At 45.5% G+C, this 11,825-nt stretch overlaps 1 long non-coding RNA gene across 1 annotated transcript; it reads right to left on the reverse strand.

The window, feature by feature from the left end:
* Positions 1-1,870: 1,870 nt before the first annotated feature.
* On the reverse strand, positions 1,871-3,783 carry LOC117435584 (uncharacterized). The gene is made up of 3 exons (XR_004663418.2): positions 3,611-3,783; positions 2,688-2,772; positions 1,871-2,586 (listed from the first exon to the last, which is right to left on the reverse strand). It is a non-coding gene; the product is annotated as an uncharacterized LOC117435584 (long non-coding RNA).
* Between the last annotated feature and the right edge of the window lie 8,042 nt (positions 3,784-11,825).

Consider the following 11,825-nt stretch of genomic DNA (forward strand, 5'->3'; position numbering starts at 1 on the left):
GCCGAGGGAGCAGAGAAGAGAGGAGGGGGGGTGGGGAGGTGGGGGGGGGGGGGTTAGGGCAGAGGGGTCGAGAGTGGGATGAGCAAAACTCGTACCTAAGAAGTATTTATCAGCAGGTATTCAATACATCCATTCATTAATGTGTTGATTTCAAAACAATAAAATGTACTCCCTCATGTTTACAATTGCGTACCAAATGATGGCAATTGACTTCTGCACTGCAGGATGCTCACATTGTTACTGCGGTACTGGCGTATCATTGTCAGAAGTGTGGAAACCTATTTTTTCTGCAGAATCTCCCTTTCTTTGTAAACTTTGAAACACATTGGCTTCAAAAACACATATTGAATACACCGTCCACTTTCCTCTATTCACTGCCTCATACTGGAATGCAGTCTGCAGAGATTCAATGAACTGGCCCTCCCACTCCCAGCCCCCTCTCCTTTCCCTGCCCTGCTCTCAGCCTTCCTGACCTGGTGAAGTCGATCTCGAAGCCTGTGGAGGTGCTGGCCTGGGACAGGATGGGGATGAATCTGCGTCCCCACTTGATCTCCCTGGGCAGGTAGGAGCTGCGGCTCTGGAAGACCTGGCCCATGGTCTCGATATTATATTAGATATAGATATTATAGCAAACCAAATTAACTTATATAAGGGCACCATTGAGACACACTCAACTCAATGCAAAAGTCTGGTAACTAGAGGTAGACATATATTCATTGTAGGGTAAGGGGCAACACAAATCACTGGGTTTTCATAATCGACTAATTGAAGGACATCTTGTAGAGTTGTGATTTCTCATTGGTCTCCGCTTTCATCCACGAACACAGGCATGTCTGTCTGGTGGAAGGTGATCATCTCGTCTGGAGAAGAGAAGCACTGGGAGGGGCAACACTGTGTCTGTGTGGCAGGGCTGCAGTGCCCTTGTGTAATTAAATACACTGACTTAGCAAGCACATTCATATTTCAATCAAGAAACACCTCAAAGACAACAAATGAGAGGAAGACATCAATTATTAAAGGGTCTGCCAAAAGAAATGGGACTACCACCCATGTGAATTTATCAATTGTATTTGGTTATGTGATGTTGACTGTGCTTCATGTACTGCATCGGAGGCCTGCGCAGCAACAACAAGATCATAGGGGCCCAGGTGAGCACCAAGTTCATCAAGAGGAGAATCACACAGGAGGGTGGGTGAGCTGTGCAGCTGAAAACTCTACCATCTGTCTGTACCTGTTTGTCTGTACCCCTGTTGTCAGTCTATGCTGTTGTCTGTCTGTCAGTCTGTCATTACCAGCTTACAGAACAGCACCATGCGGGAGCTGTTCTCGGGACGAGAGATCTTAGTGTACATCAGACCCACCTGCCAGAGACAGGGCTGTGAGGTCAGGGTTTTCACTGAAATAGCAACATGATCTGAGAAGGTAGAGCTATAATTCATGCAACTACTTTTTTCATACAACAAACCCATTACAGAGTCTGTATATGTTGTGATCTACCTTCACTCACCAGGAGAGCTCATAGGAATGCAGCCCTATAACACAGAATGTGTGTCTGTATAGCCCATCTGTTGTGTGTACTAATTGGTGTGCACAACAACCCTAGCAATAATATCTATGCTACATTTTTCAATCTAAACATATAAGTATTTAGTCTAGCTTCAACGTTTTAAGTGTTGATCCAGGACTTTGGAATCGTGAATCTGCAATCAGCAGTCGCCAATGCAAAGTGACGTAACATCTGAAGCAACTGTGGTGCAATACATCCAGGGCTGATACAACACTAATATTGACATGGATGGGCTGCTGTTATTTATTATAAATCACATACAGTATAGGAAACCAACCAATCACCTTATAGATGTATCAAAATTCCAGGACACTCTGTCCTGTCCATAGATGTCATCCCATGAACAGAACATTAAAAGGCAAAATTCTAAAGTTAAAGACAACTTAAAGTCATATAAAAAGTGAATACCTCATGTGTAGGGTGTTTATAATTAAAAGAGATACAATGTCACACAGTTTGAGTAACTTAGCTTCGCTTCACAGTCCTCTTCCCTAAAACTGCATAAGATTACATTTGTTATACAATACTCATTAAATACTTAACTGATTAAGACCGGGAGGTCTTACACTCTATTTAAAATAACTTTTTATAAACCCACCAGGGCCTGCACTACCAGCAGTAGGATGCCCTTGCTGCACTCCGAGGTGACGGAGTGCACGCTGTAGCCGATGGTGGTCTGCGTCTCGATGGAGAAGAGGGAAGAGGAGGAGAAGGAGCGGACGTAGGTGACACAGGGGGTGGCGGTGGTGTTGTTGCCCTGCTTGTGGGGCTGTGTTCCCCCTCCGGTACCTGATGCTCCACCAGATCAGACCAGACACCATCCAGCATGAAAGGCGAGCAGGAAGGAGGGCCAGGGCATGTCCATGAAGGGGTCCTGCAGCGAGTGCTGGTGCATCTTCATCTGACCCGTGTTCTCCTTGTACTGCAGGTTGCAGCGGCCCGTCTTGCTGATGAGCAGCAGTGGCCGGCCATGTCGGACAGAAGGGGGAGAGGGCGGTATCAATGCAAAATAAAATGATCTGTGGAAATGATGAGGTCTTATATTACAAGGGTTCAGCCATAACTTCAAAACGCTCAAGGTAAAACTATAAGAAACTAAGTCATGTAGCTCCTGACTCACCCCTGCCCCCTAGCTGCTGTTACTGGTGATGGTACACAGCAACTCATGAGCCATGGAGCCTCTCTTCAGGGTACACAATGGGGTCCTGGGGAGAGAGAGGGAGAGAGGGAGACTGAGAGTGAGGATGGATAGCCCTTATAAAAGTTTACCACTGTTCATGTTGACAGTAATTACGCAGTTTTTGCATGCTTTATCCTATGCATTTAACCATGTTTATTATTATGCTTTACTTTGGCACAATGCTAACCTTTCACCATGCTTTCACTATACTTAGTAAACGTCGCTATGCTTTTATTATGGGAAACTTTTATAAGGGGCAGACTGTGTGAGAGAAGAAAGATAAAACTAGACGATTTAGGTATGCTGGGAAGACTGTCTTCCCAGCATACCTAAATCGTCTATTTTTATCTTTCTTTTTTTTAAATAGAAGATAAAATAGACTGTCCTGCCATTCAAATAAACACTCCCTCTTGGACCCCCACTGACACTAGCCAGCCACGAGTAGAATTCCACCTACTTCAAAGGGCAGATAGATGCATTACACATCCATCATGTGTTCTCTGTATTTAATTTATTAAACAAACGTCACCTGTCTGAATTTTCTTGTGCACCAGTGTAACCAACACCAGACTGACCAGCTGAAGGTTTTGATATTACCAGCTTTAACTGATTACAAAAAGTAAAACATTTGTATTAAATAAAACCTGTATACTCACAGTCTGCATTGAAAGGATTCTGTGACATTAAGCAGCTCTCTAAAATACCCAACAGTAGTAGACACTGCATTTAATCTGAGCAAAACTGAACTCATGCCAACAGACTGTCTGGCTATAGACCTCACAGAGTGATTGCTAGAAACAGCTGGATATTTCCTAAAGCTCAGAACTAAAACTGAAACCAAGCTGGCAAAAGAACAGCCTTACCTACAAACCAGGATAGAGTCAGACTGCCCAACAAGCACCCTGAGGATTACCTTCTCAGTCAGCTGCAATACAATGTGGGTAGATGATCTGCTATGATGTCTTGGTGCAAAGCATTGCTGCGTCTGTCTCTGTTAAATATTGTTGTGCCTATTGCCCTAGAGGAGCTCATTAGGAATCTGTCCTCGACTGCAGCTCTTATTGGTTGCTAAGAGCCCCCTGGCCCCCCTTGCAACCCCCCGGTTGAGGGACAGGTGCCTTCTTGCTATCCAGCGCTAATGAGTTTTGTCACATTGCACCCAGAGCACTTCCTGTCTCCATCATGATCTCTCATTTAATTTCATCCCATGGACTCGCTCCCCAGCAAGGGAGCAGGCTCTCCTGTGACTCACCTTCCGCAGCTCTCGCTCACACGCAGGGCAGGAGGCACACCGTACTTAACAATCATTTTGATAAAAAGGATTGATAACCAAGGCTTTGAAATCGATTCTTATTAGCGTGGGCAACCTCAGCACTGGTGCCCCTTTCATTGTGACTGAAATTCACTTACACCCGGTGTGTTATTGACAAGTGCTGTGGACTTTCCCCTTTTAAGGACCTGGATTTAAAAACCAAACCAGTTATGTGGCTGTGCTGTGAACAAGTGCCTTTGGGAACCACATGCCCAAACCTGATCAGTCTTTGCATGGACCTTTAAAAAAAGTTATTCTACATACCTTTTTACAGAGCAGACACCGTCCAATGATGTAGCTCTGCTTGCTTGTCTGAATGTGGTTAAATTTTACATGCATGTTATGTCATTTTTTATTATGCACTGGCAGGGTACAGTCCTTTTTCTTTCTTAGTTACTTTCTCTCTGGAAGATCCACCACCTATTCCACCACCCGTACCTTCTATACCTTTACACCCCTCTACTCCATTCTTGATTACCCACAGACTTATAATAATTCTGTCCAATGGTGGGCCTATCCCTCACTAACAGACATAAAAACACCAATATGTACAGTTTCTAACTAGTACACTGAAGAAGGCTCTAGCTGACATTTGTCTACTTGACATCGGTTCTTACAGTTGGGTGCAGTACCTCAGTGCTGAGCTACACTGTCCTCAGTACCAGCATTCACACAGATACTTCAGTGAATTCAACATGTTATTGGCCCCACTCATATTCATGGCCAAACTTTAGAATTAGTCATCACTCGTGGTTTAAATATTCAAAATCTAGTAATTACAGACCTTGTGTTTTCAGACCATTCATACCGAGTTCTACCAAGCACACAATGCGCTATATTAAATGTTGTCCTTATAATTCACTAGCAACTAATATATTTTTGGAAGCCTGGCCTACTCAAGCTCCCATTCAGTCAGGATCAGTTGATATGCTAGCAGATAATTATAACACCATCCTAAGCAATATTTTTCATACTGTAGCACCTATCAAAAATAAGAAAGTGGTTTTTAAAAGATTCTCTCCATGGTTTAATGAAACTACACATACACTTAAACATACATGTCGGAAACTAGAACGTAAATGGAAAGACACCAAATTGCAGGTCTTCTTACTCGCCTGGAAAGATAATATCTTGAAATATAAGGCTGCTCTGTCTTCAGCTAGATCAGCCTATTACTTATATCTTATAGAAACAAATAAAGATAATACTTGATTTACAATAGTGAAATTAACAAACCAGCAGAATGAGCCCTCCTTGGGTGCACTGTCACCAGCACGCAGCCTTGATTTTATGAATCACTTTAATAAAAAAAATCCTTAATATAAGAAAATCGGATATCTAATAGTACAGGCAGTTTAAGAAATCAGATAACTAATAGTTCCGACAATTTAAACAAGCCATCCTACAACACTGACAAAACTACTTCTTTAGGTCCTGCTACACCAGAATGAACCTTTGAATCTTTCACTTTAATTAATCAGCTAGATTTAATTGACTTAGTTAGTAGGACAAAATCCATTATATGCGCTTTAGACCCAATTCCTACTAAACTGCTTAAAGAAGTTTTTTCTAGGATTAATAATACCGCTTTAAATATTATTAATAGTTTGCTTTCATGTGGTACTGTTCCAAACTCCTTCTAGGTTGCTGTAGTATAACCACTGCTTAGAAAACCTACTCTGAATCCCAAAATCCTTAACAACTTTAGGTCTATTTCTAATCTCCCCTTTCTGTCTAAAGTTTTAGAGAATGTAGTAGCTAACCAACTTAATACCTTCCTAGCAGTACATTATGAGGAATTTCAGTCAGGTTTCTGCCTGGGTCATAGTACCGACACTATATAGGTTCACCCTTGGTTCTTATTCTTTTAGATCTAAGTGCAGCATTTGACACTACTGATCATCCTATTTTGTTTGAACATCTTAATAGTCTTATAGGATTGTCAGGTAGTGTCCTGTCCTGGTTTGAATCCTATCTTAAATAGGCTACAATATGTTAAAACTGAAGTTGCACGTGGCGTCCCCCAGGGTTCTACTCTCTGACCAATTTTCTATTCCCTATACATGCTGCCCCTGGACGATATTGTCCGTAGACATGAGGTCAATTTTCATTGTTAAGCTGATGATACTCAACTATATTTGTCTCTAAAACCGGGTGATACTTTTTCTTCAAATATTCTGACAACCTGCTAATATTAAGCTGTGGATGTCGGACAACTTTTATTGTTAAATTCAGATAAAACAGAGGTAATGCTTTCGGGATCAAAGAGTCAATGAAACAATACAAATTCATGTGTTTTTTTTTCCCAGTGGACAGCTTCCTTTACTCGCTGAAAGCTGAAATGAGTAACTTGGGTGTACTTTTTGACACAGATCTTTCATTCAAACCGCATATTAGGAATGTAACCAGTGTCATTTTTGCATCTAACTATTGCTAAAGTAAGACCCTTTCTTTCGCTGCATGATGCTGAGAGATTGATGCATGCCTTTGTATCATCTAGGCTTGATTATTGCAACGCCCTGTTTTCAGGAATTCCAAGCTATGTTTTATCCCAATGGCAGCTTGTACAAAAAGCTGCAGCCAGGGCTTTAACAAGAACAAAACAATGTGAACATATTTTCCCTGTGCTAGCAACCCTCCATTGGCTCCCAGTGTGGTCTATGATTGATTTCAAGTCCTACTCTTAACCTACAAAGCCCTGAATGGTCTAGCCCCATCATACTTAAGGGATCTTTTAGTCCCTTATATTCCTGGGCGGCCTCTCTGATCACAGGATGCTGTGCTGCTTGCTGTCCCAAGGGCTTTTAAGAAAAACATAGGTGGTAGAGTGTTTAGTTGTAGAGCCCCTGTACTGTGGAACACTCTCCCTGGATCTATAAGAGAGGCCTCAACCGTTGCAATTTTTAAGTCAAGATTGAAAACCTATTTTTATGATCTATTGTTTCCATTTTAATCTGACTGTCAATGTTTTTTTTGTTTTTTTACTGTTTCTATCTATCTATCTATCTATCTACTCGTGCTGTCTGTCTGTCTGTTGCGGTGCCTGTCGGGAGTGCTTGCAGCGTGTGGAGCTCAGAGTGAGTGAGGGGTTCTCTCCCCTGTTGTTTTTTTCGTTCTTTTCTTTTTTTCAGTTCCCAATTTTGAACATATGACACGGAGAAATGGCACAAAAATTGTAGTAGATGTGTCTGTCCCGGTTGAGAAATGTGTGGTAGAACTTGGAAAAGTAATTGGGTGTGAGAATATCAAGTCGGTGTCACGGATGAATAAGGTTGTAGTTGTATTTCTGAGCAATGAAATAATAGTTTCCGAAATGGTTCAGCAAGGTTTGGTTATTGACGGAGTGTTAGTGTCTGTTCTGACTCTTGCGGCTCCCGCTAGGAAAATAACAATTTCCAATATTCCGCCTTTTCTGAAAAATGAACTTATAGTGAGAGAGCTAAGTCGTCATGGTCAAATAATGTCAGGCATTACAATGATTCATCTGGGTTGTAAATCCCCTGAGTTAAAGCACATAGTTTCTTTCAGGAGACAGGTATATATGCTACTGAATGACCCGACTGGAGAGCTGAATGTAGCTTTAGGTTTCGGGTGGAGGGTAGCGAATACGTAGTGTTTGCTTCTTTTGATACAATGAAGTGTTTTAAATGTGGCCATAAAGGGCATATTGCAAAGAACTGTAAGAGGACTGAAGGAGAAACTGAAAGCGAGGGGGAAGAAGTCATTGAGGTGAGAGAGAGCGTAGCTGAGCCGAGGAGCCAGGTTGATGGACCTTCGGATCGCAGCGCTGTAGATAGTAGAACGGAAAGAGAGACTGAAAAAGTCAACCCTGGTTTGGTTGAGTCTGGTGTGGTAGATGGGGAAAGTGAGTTGCAGGAATCGTCTAAAACACCCGTGGTGGGGGTGGTAGTTGACGGACAGTGTGGTGGGGGGAGAGAACAGATTGAGAAAAGCAGTTTTAGTGTTAGAGAAGGAGAGGGAAGTGGGTGAGTTTAAACTCCCCAAAGGGAAAAGATAGGCTAAAAATAGGCACAGTTTTGCAGCAAAACGCAGCCTTGTTTCTAAGGATGGAGTCAATCAGGCTGATGAATCAGTGAGTGAGTTATCTGAGAGAGTGGATTGCGCTCAAATGCATTGCGCAACAGGCAGTGGTGGTGATTTTAGTGAAGACGGGGGCAGTGATACTGACTCATCGGTTAGCTCTGATCTCTCGGCTAGTCAGCAAGCGAGAGGGGGGTATAGTGCTGAAGGCATTCAGGCATTTTTAAGCTCTATCAAAGGGAAAAGAGGGATTGAAGTTATTGATCACTTCCCTGATTTAAAATTGTTTTTAAATACGGCACATCAAATTAGACGTAATGCAACTGTATTGGGAATGGAGCAAAGGGAAAGAGATCAGTTAAAAAATATAATAAGTAAAGTTCGTGCCTCTCTAAAAAAGTAATGATGGATAAGTCTACACAAGCATTATTTCTTTTTTAGTGTGTGTAAATTCCAGTGTATTTCTCCTTTAAAACCTATAATGCAGACTCTTAATATAGGAACATTAGATATTAATGGGGGTAGAGATTGTGCAAAGAGAGCAACTCTGTTTGAATATTTAACTGTGGCAATGTGCCCCGCCCCTGTGTGCAATTGTGTGTTATGTGTATGTATGTTGCGTGTGTATGTTAATGTTGGTGTATAGTCATTGGTACACGGGATATAAACGGGTCTGTGTTTCACGTGTATTTAAAAAGGTAGATTTGTATTTAGGCACGAGGAGAGCACAAATCACTTCACGTGCTGATTAAATGTAATATGTGAGCACGGGGTTGCACAGAATTAATTCACGTGCTGGGATTCAAGTGAATAATTAATTAGTAATTGAATCCCAGCACAATAGTATATATAGACGCACATTTCTTGCACTCAGGGTTAGGTGTTCGGAAGAGGAGAACGGGTGAGAGAGAGGAGAGAGTTAAAATCATTAAAAGCAAAGATAAGTGTGTGTACTCACCGTGTTTGTTTGTCTCCGTGCACCGTTTGTGTTTAGTGCGTTTTTGTATGTCTGTTTATTTTGGCGCAAGTGCCGTGTCCCGTGTTTTTGTCTGTTCCAACCTTTTATTTTCTGTTCTGTTTATTAAATGCTGAACGCGATCACGCGTTCAGCCTCACCAAAACCCCATCTCTCTGTCGTTTGTGTTCCTGTTTCTGGTCTGACGCCACCCACTCCGGCCGTCTTCGTGACACGTGGTGTCCTGCGTGGGATCGACAGCGCCTCCAGGACTCAGGCCAGAGCAGGAACCGCAGTTTTGGATTTAAAAAAAAATATATAAAATAAAAAAAAAAAATGGCAGAAGACGACATCAAAGTGCGGGACTGGATGCTGGAAAATGCTGGGCTGGAGGCCCAGTCTATACCAGTAGTCGTCCAGTTCCTGCAGTTTATGGATAGGGAACGATGGGAGGCTTATGCAAGGGAGCAGACCGTAAGCACCTGGGAGGAAGGTGTGGGTTTGGTCCTCAGCTACCTGGAGGCAATTATAAGTGGAACAGCAGCCCAGGTAGCAGTCCCACCAGCAGAGGAAGAATGCCTGCTGTCCCCGTCTCCACCAGCAGAGGAAGAATTCCTGCTGGTTTTGCCTCCACAGCCCAAGCGGGAGGAGCCTGAGCGTCCACAGCCCAAGCGGGAGGAGCCTGAACGTCCTACGCCTGAGTGGGAGGAGCCCGAACGTCCTACGCCTGAGTGGGAGGAGCCCGAACGTCCTACGCCTGAGTGGGAGGAGCCCGAACGTCCTACGCCTGAGTGGGAGGAGCCCGAACGTCCACAGCCCAAAAGGGAGGAGTCGGTGCGTCCACAGCCCAACAGGGAGGAGTCGGTGCGTCCACAGCCCAACAGGGAGGAGTCGGTGCGTCCACAGCCCAACAGGGAGGAGTCAGGGCGTCCACAGCCCAAAAGGGAGGAGTCGGTGCGTCCACAGCCCGAAGAGAGGGAAGTCGGGGCTTCCACAGCCCTAGGACCCAAGCTGCCAGCAGAGGGTGAATACCTGCTGGTCCCACCTCCACCAGCAGGGGGTGAATGCCTGCTGGTTCCACCTCCACCGCAGTGGGAGGACTGCTTGCCCCTCCCACCTCCACCAGCAGAGGGTGAATACCTGCTGGTTCCACCTCCACCGCAGTGGGAGGACTGCTTGCCCCTCCCACCTCCACCAGCAGAGGGTGAATACCTGCTGGTTCCACCACCGCCAGGAGCAGAGGAGCTGGAGCTGCCTCTGCCTCCACCACCGCCAGGAGCAGAGGAGCTGGAGCTGCCTCTGCCTCCACCACCGCCAGGAGCAGAGGAGCTGGAGCTGCCTCTGCCTCCACCACCGCCAGGAGCAGAGGAGCTGGAGCTACCTCTGCCTCCACCACCGCCAGGAGCAGAGGAGCTGGAGCTGCCTCTGCTTCCGCCACCGCCCGGAGCAGAGGAGCAGGAGCTGCCTCTGCTGCCCGTACCTCCGCAGGGAGTACGGTGGCCGGAGCCCCAGAAAGGGGAGCTGCCGGCCACGAAGAAGGGGGAGGAGGTCTGGAGACCACCAACCCCAGCAGCAGTTTCGCTGCCGGAGATCGTGGGGGAGGTCAGGAGACCTGCTCCCACTGCAGCAGTTTCGCTGCCGGAGATCGTGGGGGAGGTCCGGAGACCTGCTCCCACTGCAGCAGTTTCGCTGCCGGAGATCGTGGGGGAGGTCCGGAGACCTGCTCCCACTGCAGCAGTTTCGCTGCCGGAGATCGTGGGGGAGGTCCGGAGACCTGCTCCCACTGCAGCTTCTTCGCTGCCGGCAGTACTGTGGTCGGAGCCCCACCAAAGGGAGCTACTGGCTACAAAGAAGGGGGACGAGGTCTGGAGACCACTTTCCCCAGCAGCAGTTTCGCTGCAGGAGTTCTTGTGGCCGGAGCCCCACAGGAGGGAGCTGCCGGCTACGAAGAAGGGGGAGGTCGGGGGACCACCTGCCCCCGCAGCTTTTTCGCTGCAGGACGGGACCAACAGGCTGTCAGCCGTGCCACTACCGGCAGGGGTGCTGACAGCATGGCCAGCCATGGGCCCACTGAAGCCTCCCTTCCCAGCCCGAGACTTTGTCCTGGACTGCTGGGTTTTTAAGGGGGGAGGTGGCCGTTGAGGCCATGTGTGCTGCGCACAAGGGGGGGTATATGTGGCAATGTGCCCCGCCCCTGTGTGCAATTGTGTGTTATGTGTATGTATGTTGCGTGTGTATGTTAATGTTGGTGTATAGTCATTGGTACACGGGATATAAACGGGTCTGTGTTTCACGTGTATTTAAAAAGGTAGATTTGTATTTAGGCACGAGGAGAGCACAAATCACTTCACGTGCTGATTAAATGTAATATGTGAGCACAGGGTTGCACAGAATTAATTCACGTGCTGGGATTCAAGTGAATAATTAATTAGTAATTGAATCCCAGCACAATAGTATATATAGACGCACATTTCTTGCACTCAGGGTTAGGTGTTCGGAAGAGGAGAACGGGTGAGAGAGAGGAGAGAGTTAAAATCATTAAAAGCAAAGATAAGTGTGTGTACTCACCGTGTTTGTTTGTCTCCGTGCACCGTTTGTGTTTAGTGCGTTTTTGTATGTCTGTTTATTTTGGCGCAAGTGCCGTGTCCCGTGTTTTTGTCTGTTCCAACCTTTTATTTTCTGTTCTGTTTATTAAATGCTGAACGCGATCACGCGTTCAGCCTCACCAAAACCCCATCTCTCTGTCGTTTGTGTTCCTGTTTCTGGTCTG

Source organism: Acipenser ruthenus, chromosome 3, assembly GCF_902713425.1.
Source record: "Acipenser ruthenus chromosome 3, fAciRut3.2 maternal haplotype, whole genome shotgun sequence".
Classification (NCBI taxonomy): Eukaryota; Metazoa; Chordata; class Actinopteri; order Acipenseriformes; family Acipenseridae; genus Acipenser; species Acipenser ruthenus.